The sequence below is a fragment of the Pseudophryne corroboree genome, chromosome 10 (genome assembly GCF_028390025.1).
Source record: "Pseudophryne corroboree isolate aPseCor3 chromosome 10, aPseCor3.hap2, whole genome shotgun sequence".
NCBI lineage: Eukaryota > Metazoa > Chordata > Amphibia > Anura > Myobatrachidae > Pseudophryne > Pseudophryne corroboree.
This window is the reverse complement of record NC_086453.1, coordinates 153,713,167-153,723,255: the sequence shown is the minus strand read 5'-3', so window position 1 is coordinate 153,723,255 and position 10,089 is coordinate 153,713,167.

Sequence of the window (10,089 nt, the reverse complement as noted above, 5' to 3'; positions counted from 1 at the left end):
ATCTCTTTTGATGGGTTATATTTTTCACAGCAGAATAATAATACAATAGATTGCAATTACAGTATAGGGCCGGCCTCTTACACTGTGTAGCAGGTGTTTTAAACTATAGCTGCTGTGGAACTAAACCTCCCAGCATGCCCCTACCACAAATTTTCTGTTTGGGGGTGCTGCAACTGTGGCAGGGCATGCTGACATGTGTAGTTTCACAAGAGCTGGAGGCACGCAAGTTTGACACCGTTTTGTTTCACCATGGAATATGGGAAAGGTTTGCAGTGAGGATTTTCACAGCTGTGACCCCGAAGGCGGGTATGGATGGATGGAGGGTAGGGTTAGGCTGTGGAAAGGGAGGGTTAGGTGGGAGGGATGGGAGGGTTTAGCATACTTATCTCACCCATGTCAGGATTAGATTGTTGGTATTACTAATTATTCCCTGTACTTTCCTGAACATTATGTATGCCACCTATACTTTATATATATATATTTTTTTCCCATTACAGAAGTCAAAGTTTGTTGATGGGGTGGAGATCCCGGTGCTCCTTATTGGAGATGCGGCATACCCTTTGAGGCATTGGCTCATCAAAGGCTTCACACATCATCTCCCGACTCTCTACGGAAAAAGTGCATTTCACCCACACTGTCAGCTCGGCCAGGATGGTGGTGGAGAATGCCTTTGGGAGACTGAAGGGGCGCTGGCGGTTTCTACTAAAGCACAATGACATTGCCATCACACTGGTGCTGGATGTGGTTTCTGCTTGCTGTATCCTCCACAACTTTTGCGAGATACAGAAGGAACACTTTTTACCGGAGTGGAATGTTAAGGACTCTGAACTGTGCGATACTCCAGTAGAAGCAGCAGAAGCAACCTACGAGGGGGAGATAAGTAGTGGCAGTGCTGAGGAAATCCGCAACACCCTCACTGCTAACTTAACTACTATGACACAGTAGAGGACATAAGGAATATGTTGCAAAAAAGTTTTGTTTTTATTGTTTTTAAAAAGTTTTGGTTTTATTGTTTCTGAAAAGTTATGTACATGTTACCTCACATGTATTTATTTATTAACAGTTTCTTAAATAGCGCAGCAAATTCCGTTGCGCTTTACAATTTAAAATAACAATAACAAACTGGGTGATAACAGTCATAGAGGTAGGAAGGCCCTGCTCGCAAGCTTACAATCTATAGGGAAATAGCGCCTTTCCTTGTGTACATATGCCTATCTATTGCATAGAATGAGAAGACATGTGAGAATATGTGTGGACTGTACAGAGTGGATGCAATTTGATAGGAAGGTTTATGAAAGTTATGTGGGCGGTTCTGGAATTTGATACGCTTGCCTAAAGAGGTGAGTTTTCAGGGAACGCTTGAAGGTTTGGAGACTAGAGGAGAGTCTTATTGTGCGTGGTAGGGCATTCCACAGAGTGGGTGCAGCCCGATGAAAGTCCTGCAGTCGTGAGTGGGAGCGAGTAATGAGTGTGGATGAGAGACGCAGGTCTTGTGAAGAGCGAAGAGGTCGGGTTGGGAGATATTTTGTGATAAGCGAAGTGATGTACGTTGGTGTAGTTTGGTTAATGGCCTTGTGTGTGAGTAAAAGTATTTTATATTGAATGCGGTAGAGTACAGGTAACCAATGGAGGGACTGACAGAGTGGATCTGCAGACGATGAACGTCTAGCGAGGAAGATAAGCTTCGCCGCTGCATTCAGAATGGATTGTAGTGGTGAGAGTCTCGTTTTGGGAAGACCAGTTAGGAGACTATTGCAATAATCAATGCGGGAGATAATGAGAGCAGGGATTAGAGTTTTAGCCGTGTCTTGTGTAAGGTATGGTCGTAATTTGGATATGTTTTTTAGATGCATGTAACATGATCTTGAGACAGATTGAATGTGGGGTACAAAGGACAGATCAGAGTCAAGGATGACACCTAGGCAGCGAGCTTGTGGGGTAGGGTAGATAGTCGAGTTTTCAACAGTGATAGAGATATCAGGTTGGGACCTACTATTAGCCGGTGGAAATATAATTAACTCTGTCTTTGAAATATTCAGTTTGAGGTGGCGAGATGTCATCCAGGATGAAATGGCAGAAAGGCATTCAGTGACACGGTCCAGTACTGATAGGGACAAGTCAGGGGAGGATAAGTAGATTTGAGTATCATCTGCGTACAGATGATACTGAAAACCAAAAGAGCTGATTAGTTTACCAAGAGATGAGGTATAGATAGAGAAAAGCAGAGGACCCAAGACTGAGCCTTGCGGTACTCAAACTGAAAGAGGTAGCGAAGAGGAGGTAGATTCAGAGAAGCGAACACTGAAGGAGCGATTAGATAGGTACGATAGGAACCAAGAAAGGGCTGTGTCTTTAAGACCTAGGGATTGTAGTGTCTGTATGAGAAGAGAGTGGTCTATAGTGTCAAATGCAGCAGATAGATCTAGAAGAATAAGTAGTGAGTAGTGGCCTTTAGAGTTCGTAGTGACCAAATCATTAACCACTTTAGTCAGTGCTGTCTCTGTGGAATGTTGGGAACGGAAGCCTGACTGAAGTGGGTCCAACAAAGTGTATGAGTTAAGAAAGTGTGTGAGTCGAGTGTAGGCAAGTCTCTCAAGTAGCTTAGAGAGACAAGGGAGCTGAGAGATAGGGTGGTAGTTTGAGAGAGCATTAGGGTCAGAATTTTGTTTTTTTTAAATGGGAGTAATCACTGCATGCTTGAAGAATGAAGGAAAAATACCAGTAGAGAGAGAGAGAGATTACAGATGTTAGTTAAGGTAGGGATGAGCTCCAGAGACAGAGCTTTACTTATTTGTGAGGGTAAAGGATCAAGAGGAGAGGTAGTAGAGAAGCAGGATGAGACGAGTGATGATACTTCATCTTCATTTGTGGGATCAAATGAAGAAAGAGTGCCAGAGGGTTCAGGTAAATAACGGAGCAGGTCACTGGCTGCCGAAGAGCATACCATTTCATTTCGGATCTTATCAATCTTCTCCTTGAAGTAGGAAGCAAGATCCTGTGCCTTGATAGTGGCTGGTGGGGTAGGTGAGGGAGGATTCAGTAGAGATTTAAATGTATTAAAGAGTCGTTTGGGGTTAGAGGCTTGAGCAGAGATTAGAGTTTGGAAATATGTTTGTTTGGCAGTGTCCAGGGCATTTTTATAAGAATGGTAGACAGTCTTATATATGAGGAAGTCACTTGAAATACGAGATTTACGCCACTGACGTTCAAGTTTTCGTGTGAGTTTTTGTAGTTGTCTTGTTAATCTGGGGTGCCATGGTTGACATCTAGGCCTACGTGGAGTGTGATGGGCAGCTGGAGCCACTTCATCAAGGGCTAGTTCTAGAGTCTCATTAAGGTGTGATACAGCCATCTCAGGAGAGGTGAATGCAGAAATAGGTGAAAGCAGTTGTTGGAGTGAAGTGGAAAGTTCTTGTAGATTAATTGTGTTAATATGTCTGCGGGTTTGAGGAAGATTGGAGGACTTCAGCAACACAGGGTTTGAATTAACAGAGGAGAGCATGCAGGTGATAAGGTTGTGGTCTGAGAGGGGGAAAGGAGTGTGTATCATGTATCATTTTAAATATAACATCTTTACGGTTTAAAATGATTCTTACATTTTTGAACATAAATAGGCTATAATGTGTCCAAAAAGTTCCAATACTGGTCAAGCAATAAGCTTCCACCAGATCTGGAGGGTAACCCGCACCGAGATTAGTAAATTATAATGTCAATCACAAAGTTGGAGTGCCTATTGTCATATCTAATTACACCCTATTTTAGGGATGTGCATATATCAATATATATATGAGACAAAATTAGAAGGCTCACAAAGGTGCTACCTACTGGTTTAAACAAGGATATGGAATCAAATCCCCATAGAAAGGGGAAAAGGAAAAGAAACCAGATAAATTTACGGTGCACTCATCCAACTGCTAACTCATCAATATGATTGTTGTTATAGAACATATATATCCTCAGCAGCAATATCACATAAAGGCTTAAATGCTCAATAACCTAAAATGATATAGAGGTTTATTTTATTATTCATTTATATGGGACTCAATTGTCCTTTATTGAAATAAGAGCGAAATATTAAAATTCATAGAGTAAGAAACAGAGAATAGAAAGTGACAGAAATGGAATATGTGTGAATAAAGATTTAAAAACAAAGCTAATGTGTTTGTCCCTTCATATATTTTCCTGTGTTTATTTCAATTGTGCATTCACATACATATATTTGTGCAGCACTGTATCAGTGCTATCTTTTTATGAGACCTGAGTTTTCCTATTCATTGGAGCCTGTTATGCTGCAATAGAGGGATATATGCTGTCTTGCTTTGAATAAATGTGCTGGAGAAATGGGTTTAATATATCCCAATAATATATTAAACCCATTTCTCCAGCACATTTATTCATTTATTCATTTATTCAGCACATTTATTTATTCATTTATTCATTAATAGCAGCAACTGGGGTCAGAGATTTTTTTGTTTTATAAAGTGGACAGCCTTTAATATAGGGCAGTGAAATTGTTTACCCAGGCTCATCCCCATCATTTCTCTCAAACACCGAGTCTATTTATTTAATGTCATACCAGCATTCTCTGCATTATGAGACATTTTAGGATCTCAGGCACAAGTTACATATTCAGCAACATTGTTTCACTCCTCCATTTGTAACATTACAATCAAGTTATCAGTATTACAGCTTTAAGGGCAGGAGTGGAGAGAAACTTGGCTACAATTTGATGTGACAGTTTGTAACTTCAAAGCAAGACAGCATATATCCCTCTATTGCAGTAGAGATGTGCACTTGAAATTTTTCGGGTTTTGTGTTTTGGTTTTGGGTTCGGTTCCGCGGCCGTGTTTTGGGTTCGACCGCGTTTTGGCAAAACCTCACCGAATTTTTTTTGTCGGATTCGGGTGTGTTTTGGATTCGGGTGTTTTTTTCAAAAAACACTAAAAAACAGCTTAAATCATAGAATTTGGGGGTCATTTTGATCCCATAGTATTATTAACCTCAATAACCATAATTTTCACTCATTTTCAGTCTATTCTGAATACCTCACACCTCACAATATTATTTTTAGTCCTAAAATTTGCACCGAGGTCGCTGGATGACTAAGCTAAGCGACCCTAGTGGCCGACACAAACACCTGGCCCATCTAGGAGTGGCACTGCAGTGTCACGCAGGATGGCCCTTCAAAAAAACCCTCCCCAAACAGCACATGACGCAAAGAAAAAAAGAGGCGCAATGAGGTAGCTGTGTGAGTAAGATAAGCGACCCTAGTGGCCGACACAAACACCTGGCCCATCTAGGAGTGGCACTGCAGTGTCACGCAGGATGTCCCTTCCAAAAAACCCTCCCCAAACAGCACATGACGCAAAGAAAAAAAGAGGCGCAATGAGGTAGCTGTGTGAGTAAGATAAGCGACCCTAGTGGCCGACACAAACACCTGGCCCATCTAGGAGTGGCACTGCAGTGTCACGCAGGATGGCCCTTCCAAAAAACACTCCCCAAACAGCACATGACGCAAAGAAAAAAAGAGGCGCAATGAGGTAGCTGTGTGAGTAAGATAAGCGACCCTAGTGGCCGACACAAACACCGGGCCCATCTAGGAGTGGCACTGCAGTGTCACGCAGGATGGCCCTTCCAAAAAACACTCCCCAAACTGCACATGACGCAAAGAAAAATTAAAGAAAAAAGAGGTGCAAGATGGAATTGTCCTTGGGCCCTCCCACCCACCCTTATGTTGTATAAACAGGACATGCACACTTTAACCAACCCATCATTTCAGTGACAGGGTCTGCCACACGACTGTGACTGAAATGACGGGTTGGTTTGGACCCCCACCAAAAAAGAAGCAATTAATCTCTCCTTGCACAAACTGGCTCTATAGAGGCAAGATGTCCACCTCATCATCATCCTCCGATATATCACCGTGTACATCCCCCTCCTCACAGATTATCAATTCGTCCCCACTGGAATCCACCATCTCAGCTCCCTGTGTACTTTGTGGAGGCAATTGCTGCTGGTCAATGTCTCCACGGAGGAATTGATTATAATTCATTTTAATGAACATCATCTTCTCCACATTTTCTGGAAGTAACCTCGTACGCCGATTGCTGACAAGGTGAGCGGCGGCACTAAACACTCTTTCGGAGTACACACTTGTGGGAGGGCAACTTAGGTAGAATAAAGCCAGTTTGTGCAAGGGCCTCCAAATTGCCTCTTTTTCCTGCCAGTATAAGTACGGACTGTGTGACGTGCCTACTTGGATGCGGTCACTCATATAATCCTCCACCATTCTTTCAATGGGGAGAGAATCATATGCAGTGACAGTAGACGACATGTCCGTAATCGTTGACAGGTCCTTCAGTCCGGACCAGATGTCAGCATCAGCAGTCGCTCCAGACTGCCCTGCATCACCGCCAGCGGGTGGGCTCGGAATTCTGAGCCTTTTCCTCGCACCCCCAGTTGCGGGAGAATGTGAAGGAGGAGATGTTGACAGGTCGCGTTCCGCTTGACTTGACAATTTTCTCACCAGCAGGTCTTTGAACCCCAGCAGACTTGTGTCTGCCGGAAAGAGAGATCCAAGGTAGGTTTTAAATCTAGGATCGAGCACGGTGGCCAAAATGTAGTGCTCTGATTTCAACAGATTGACCACCCGTGAATCCTTGTTAAGCGAATTAAGGGCTCCATCCACAAGTCCCACATGCCTAGCGGAATCGCTCCGTGTTAGCTCCTCCTTCAATGTCTCTAGCTTCTTCTGCAAAAGCCTGATGAGGGGAATGACCTGACTCAGGCTGGCAGTGTCTGAACTGACTTCACGTGTGGCAAGTTCAAAGGGCAGCAGAACCTTGCACAACGTTGAAATCATTCTCCACTGCGCTTGAGTCAGGTGCATTCCACCTCCTATATCGTGCTGAATTGTATAGGCTTGAATGGCCTTTTGCTGCTCCTCCAACCTCTGAAGCATATATAGGGTTGAATTCCACCTCGTTACCACTTCTTTCTTCAGATGATGGCAGGGCAGGTTCAGGCGTTTTTGGTGTTGCTCCAGTCTTCTGTACGTGGTGCCTGTACGCCGAAAGTGTCCCGCAATTCTTCTGGCCACCGACAGCATCTCTTGCACGCCCCTGTCGTTTTTTAAAAAATTCTGCACCACCAAATTCAAGGTATGTGCAAAACATGGGACGTGCTGGAATTTGCCCATATTTAATGCACACACAATATTGCTGGCGTTGTCCGATGCCACAAATCCACAGGAGAGTCCAATTGGGGTAAGCCATTCCGCGATGATCTTCCTCAGTTGCCGTAAGAGGTTTTCAGCTGTGTGCGTATTCTGGAAACCGGTGATACAAAGCGTAGCCTGCCTAGGAAAGAGTTGGCGTTTGCGAGATGCTGCTACTGGTGCCGCCGCTGCTGTTCTTGCGGCGGGAGTCCATACATCTACCCAGTGGGCTGTCACAGTCATATAGTCCTGACCCTGCCCTGCTCCACTTGTCCACATGTCCGTGGTTAAGTGGACATTGGGTACAGCTGCATTTTTTAGGACACTGGTGAGTCTTTTTCTGAGGTCTGTGTACATTTTCCGTATCGCCTGCCTAGAGAAATGGAACCTAGATGGTATTTGGTACCGGGGACACAGTACCTCCAACAAATCTCTAGTTGGCTCTGCAGTAATGATGGATACCGGAACCACGTTTCTCACCACCCAGGATGCCAAGGCCTCAGTTATCCGCTTTGCAGCAGGATGACTGCTGTGATATTTCATCTTCCTCGCAAAGGACTGTTGGACAGTCAATTGCTTGGTGGAAGTAGTGAAAGTGGTCTTACGATTTCCCCTCTGGGATGACCATCGACTCCCAGCAGCAACAACAGCAGCGCCAGCAGCAGTAGGCGTTACACGCAAGGATGCATCGGAGGAATCCCAGGCAGGAGAGGAATCGTCAGAATTGCCAGTGACATGGCCTGCAGGACTATTGGCATTCCTGGGGAAGGAGGAAATTGACACTGAGGGAGTTGGTGGGGTGGTTTGCGTGAGCTTGGTTACAAGAGGAAGGGATTTACTGGTCAGTGGACTGCTTCCGCTGTCGCCCAAAGTTTTTGAACTTGTCACTGACTTATTATGAATGCGCTGCAGGTGACGTATAAGGGAGGATGTTCCGAGGTGGTTAACGTCCTTACCCCTACTTATTACAGCTTGACAAAGGCAACACACGGCTTGACAAATGTTGTCCGCATTTCTGTTGAAATACTTCCACACCGAAGAGCTGATTTTTTTGGTATTTTCACCAGGCATGTCAACGGCCATATTCCTCCCACGGACAACAGGTGTCTCCCCGGGTGCCTGACTTAAACAAACCACCTCACCATCAGAATCCTCCTTGTCAATTTCCTCCCCAGCGCCAGCAACACCCATATCCTCCTCATCCTGGTGTACTTCAACACTGACATCTTCAATCTGACTATCAGGAACTGGACTGGCGGGTGCTCCTTCCAGCACTTGCAGGGGGCGTGCAAATGGTGGAAGGCGCATGCTCTTCACGTCCAGTGTTGGGAAGGTCAGGCATCGCAACCAACACAATTGGACTCTCCTTGTGGATTTGGGATTTCGAAGAACGCACAGTTCTTTGCTGTGCTTTTGCCAGCTTGAGTCTTTTCATTTTTCTAGCGAGAGGCTGAGTGCTTCCATCCTCATGTGAAGCTGAACCACTAGCCAGGAACATAGGCCAGGGCCTCAGCCGTTCCTTGCCACTCCGTGTGGTAAATGGCATATTGGCAAGTTTACGCTTCTCCTCCGACAATTTTATTTTAGATTTTGGAGTCCTTTTTTTTACTAATATTTGGTGTTTTGGATTTTACATGCTCTGTACTATGACATTGGGCATCGGCCTTGGCAGACGACGTTGCTGGCATTTCATCGTCTCGGCCATGACTAGTGGCAGCAGCTTCAGCACGAGGTGGAAGTGGATCTTGATCTTTCCCTAATTTTGGAACCTCAACATTTTTGTTCTCCATATTTTAATAGGCACAACTAAAAGGCACCTCAGGTAAACAATGGAGATGGATGGATACTAGTATACTTATGGATGGACGAGCGACTGCCGACACAGAGGTAGCTACAGCCGTGGACTACCGTACTGTGTCTGCTGCTAATATAGACTGGATGATAATGAGATGAAATCAATATATATATATATAATATCACACTAGTACTGCAGCCGGACAGGTAGATATATTTATTATGTAATGACTGATGACGGACCTGCTGGACACTGTCAGCTCAGCAGCACCGCAGACTGCTACAGTAAGCTACTATATGTAGTATGTATAAAGAAGAAAGAAAAAAAAAAAAAACCACGGGTAGGTGGTATACAATTATGGATGGACGAGCGACTGCCGACACAGAGGTAGCTACAGCCGTGGACTACCGTACTGTGTCTGCTGCTAATATAGACTGGATGATAATTAGATGAAATCAATATATATATATATATATAATATCACACTAGTACTTGGCAGCCGGACAGGTAGATATATTTATTATGTAATGACTGATGACGGACCTGCTGGACACTGTCAACTCAGCAGCACCGCAGACTGCTACAGTAAGCTACTATAGTAGTATGTATAAAGAGGAAAGAAAAAAAAAAAAAAACCACGGGTAGGTGGTATACAATTATGGATGGATGAGCGACTGCCGACACAGAGGTAGCTACAGCCGTGGACTACCGTACTGTGTCTGCTGCTAATATAGACTGGATGATAATGAGATGAAATCAATATATATATATATATATATAATATCACACTAGTACTGCAGCCGGACAGGTAGATATATTTATTATGTAATGACTGATGACAGACCTGCTGGACACTGTCAGCTCAGCAGCAGACCGCAGACTGCTACAGTAAGCTACTATAGTAGTATGTATAGTAAGAGGAAAGAAAAAAAAAAAAACACGGGTAGGTGGTATACAATTATGGATGGACTGCCGAGTGCCGACACAGAGGTAGCTACAGCCGTGGACTAACGTACTGTGTCTGCTGATAATATAGACTGGATGATAATGAGATGAAATCAATATATATGTATATATA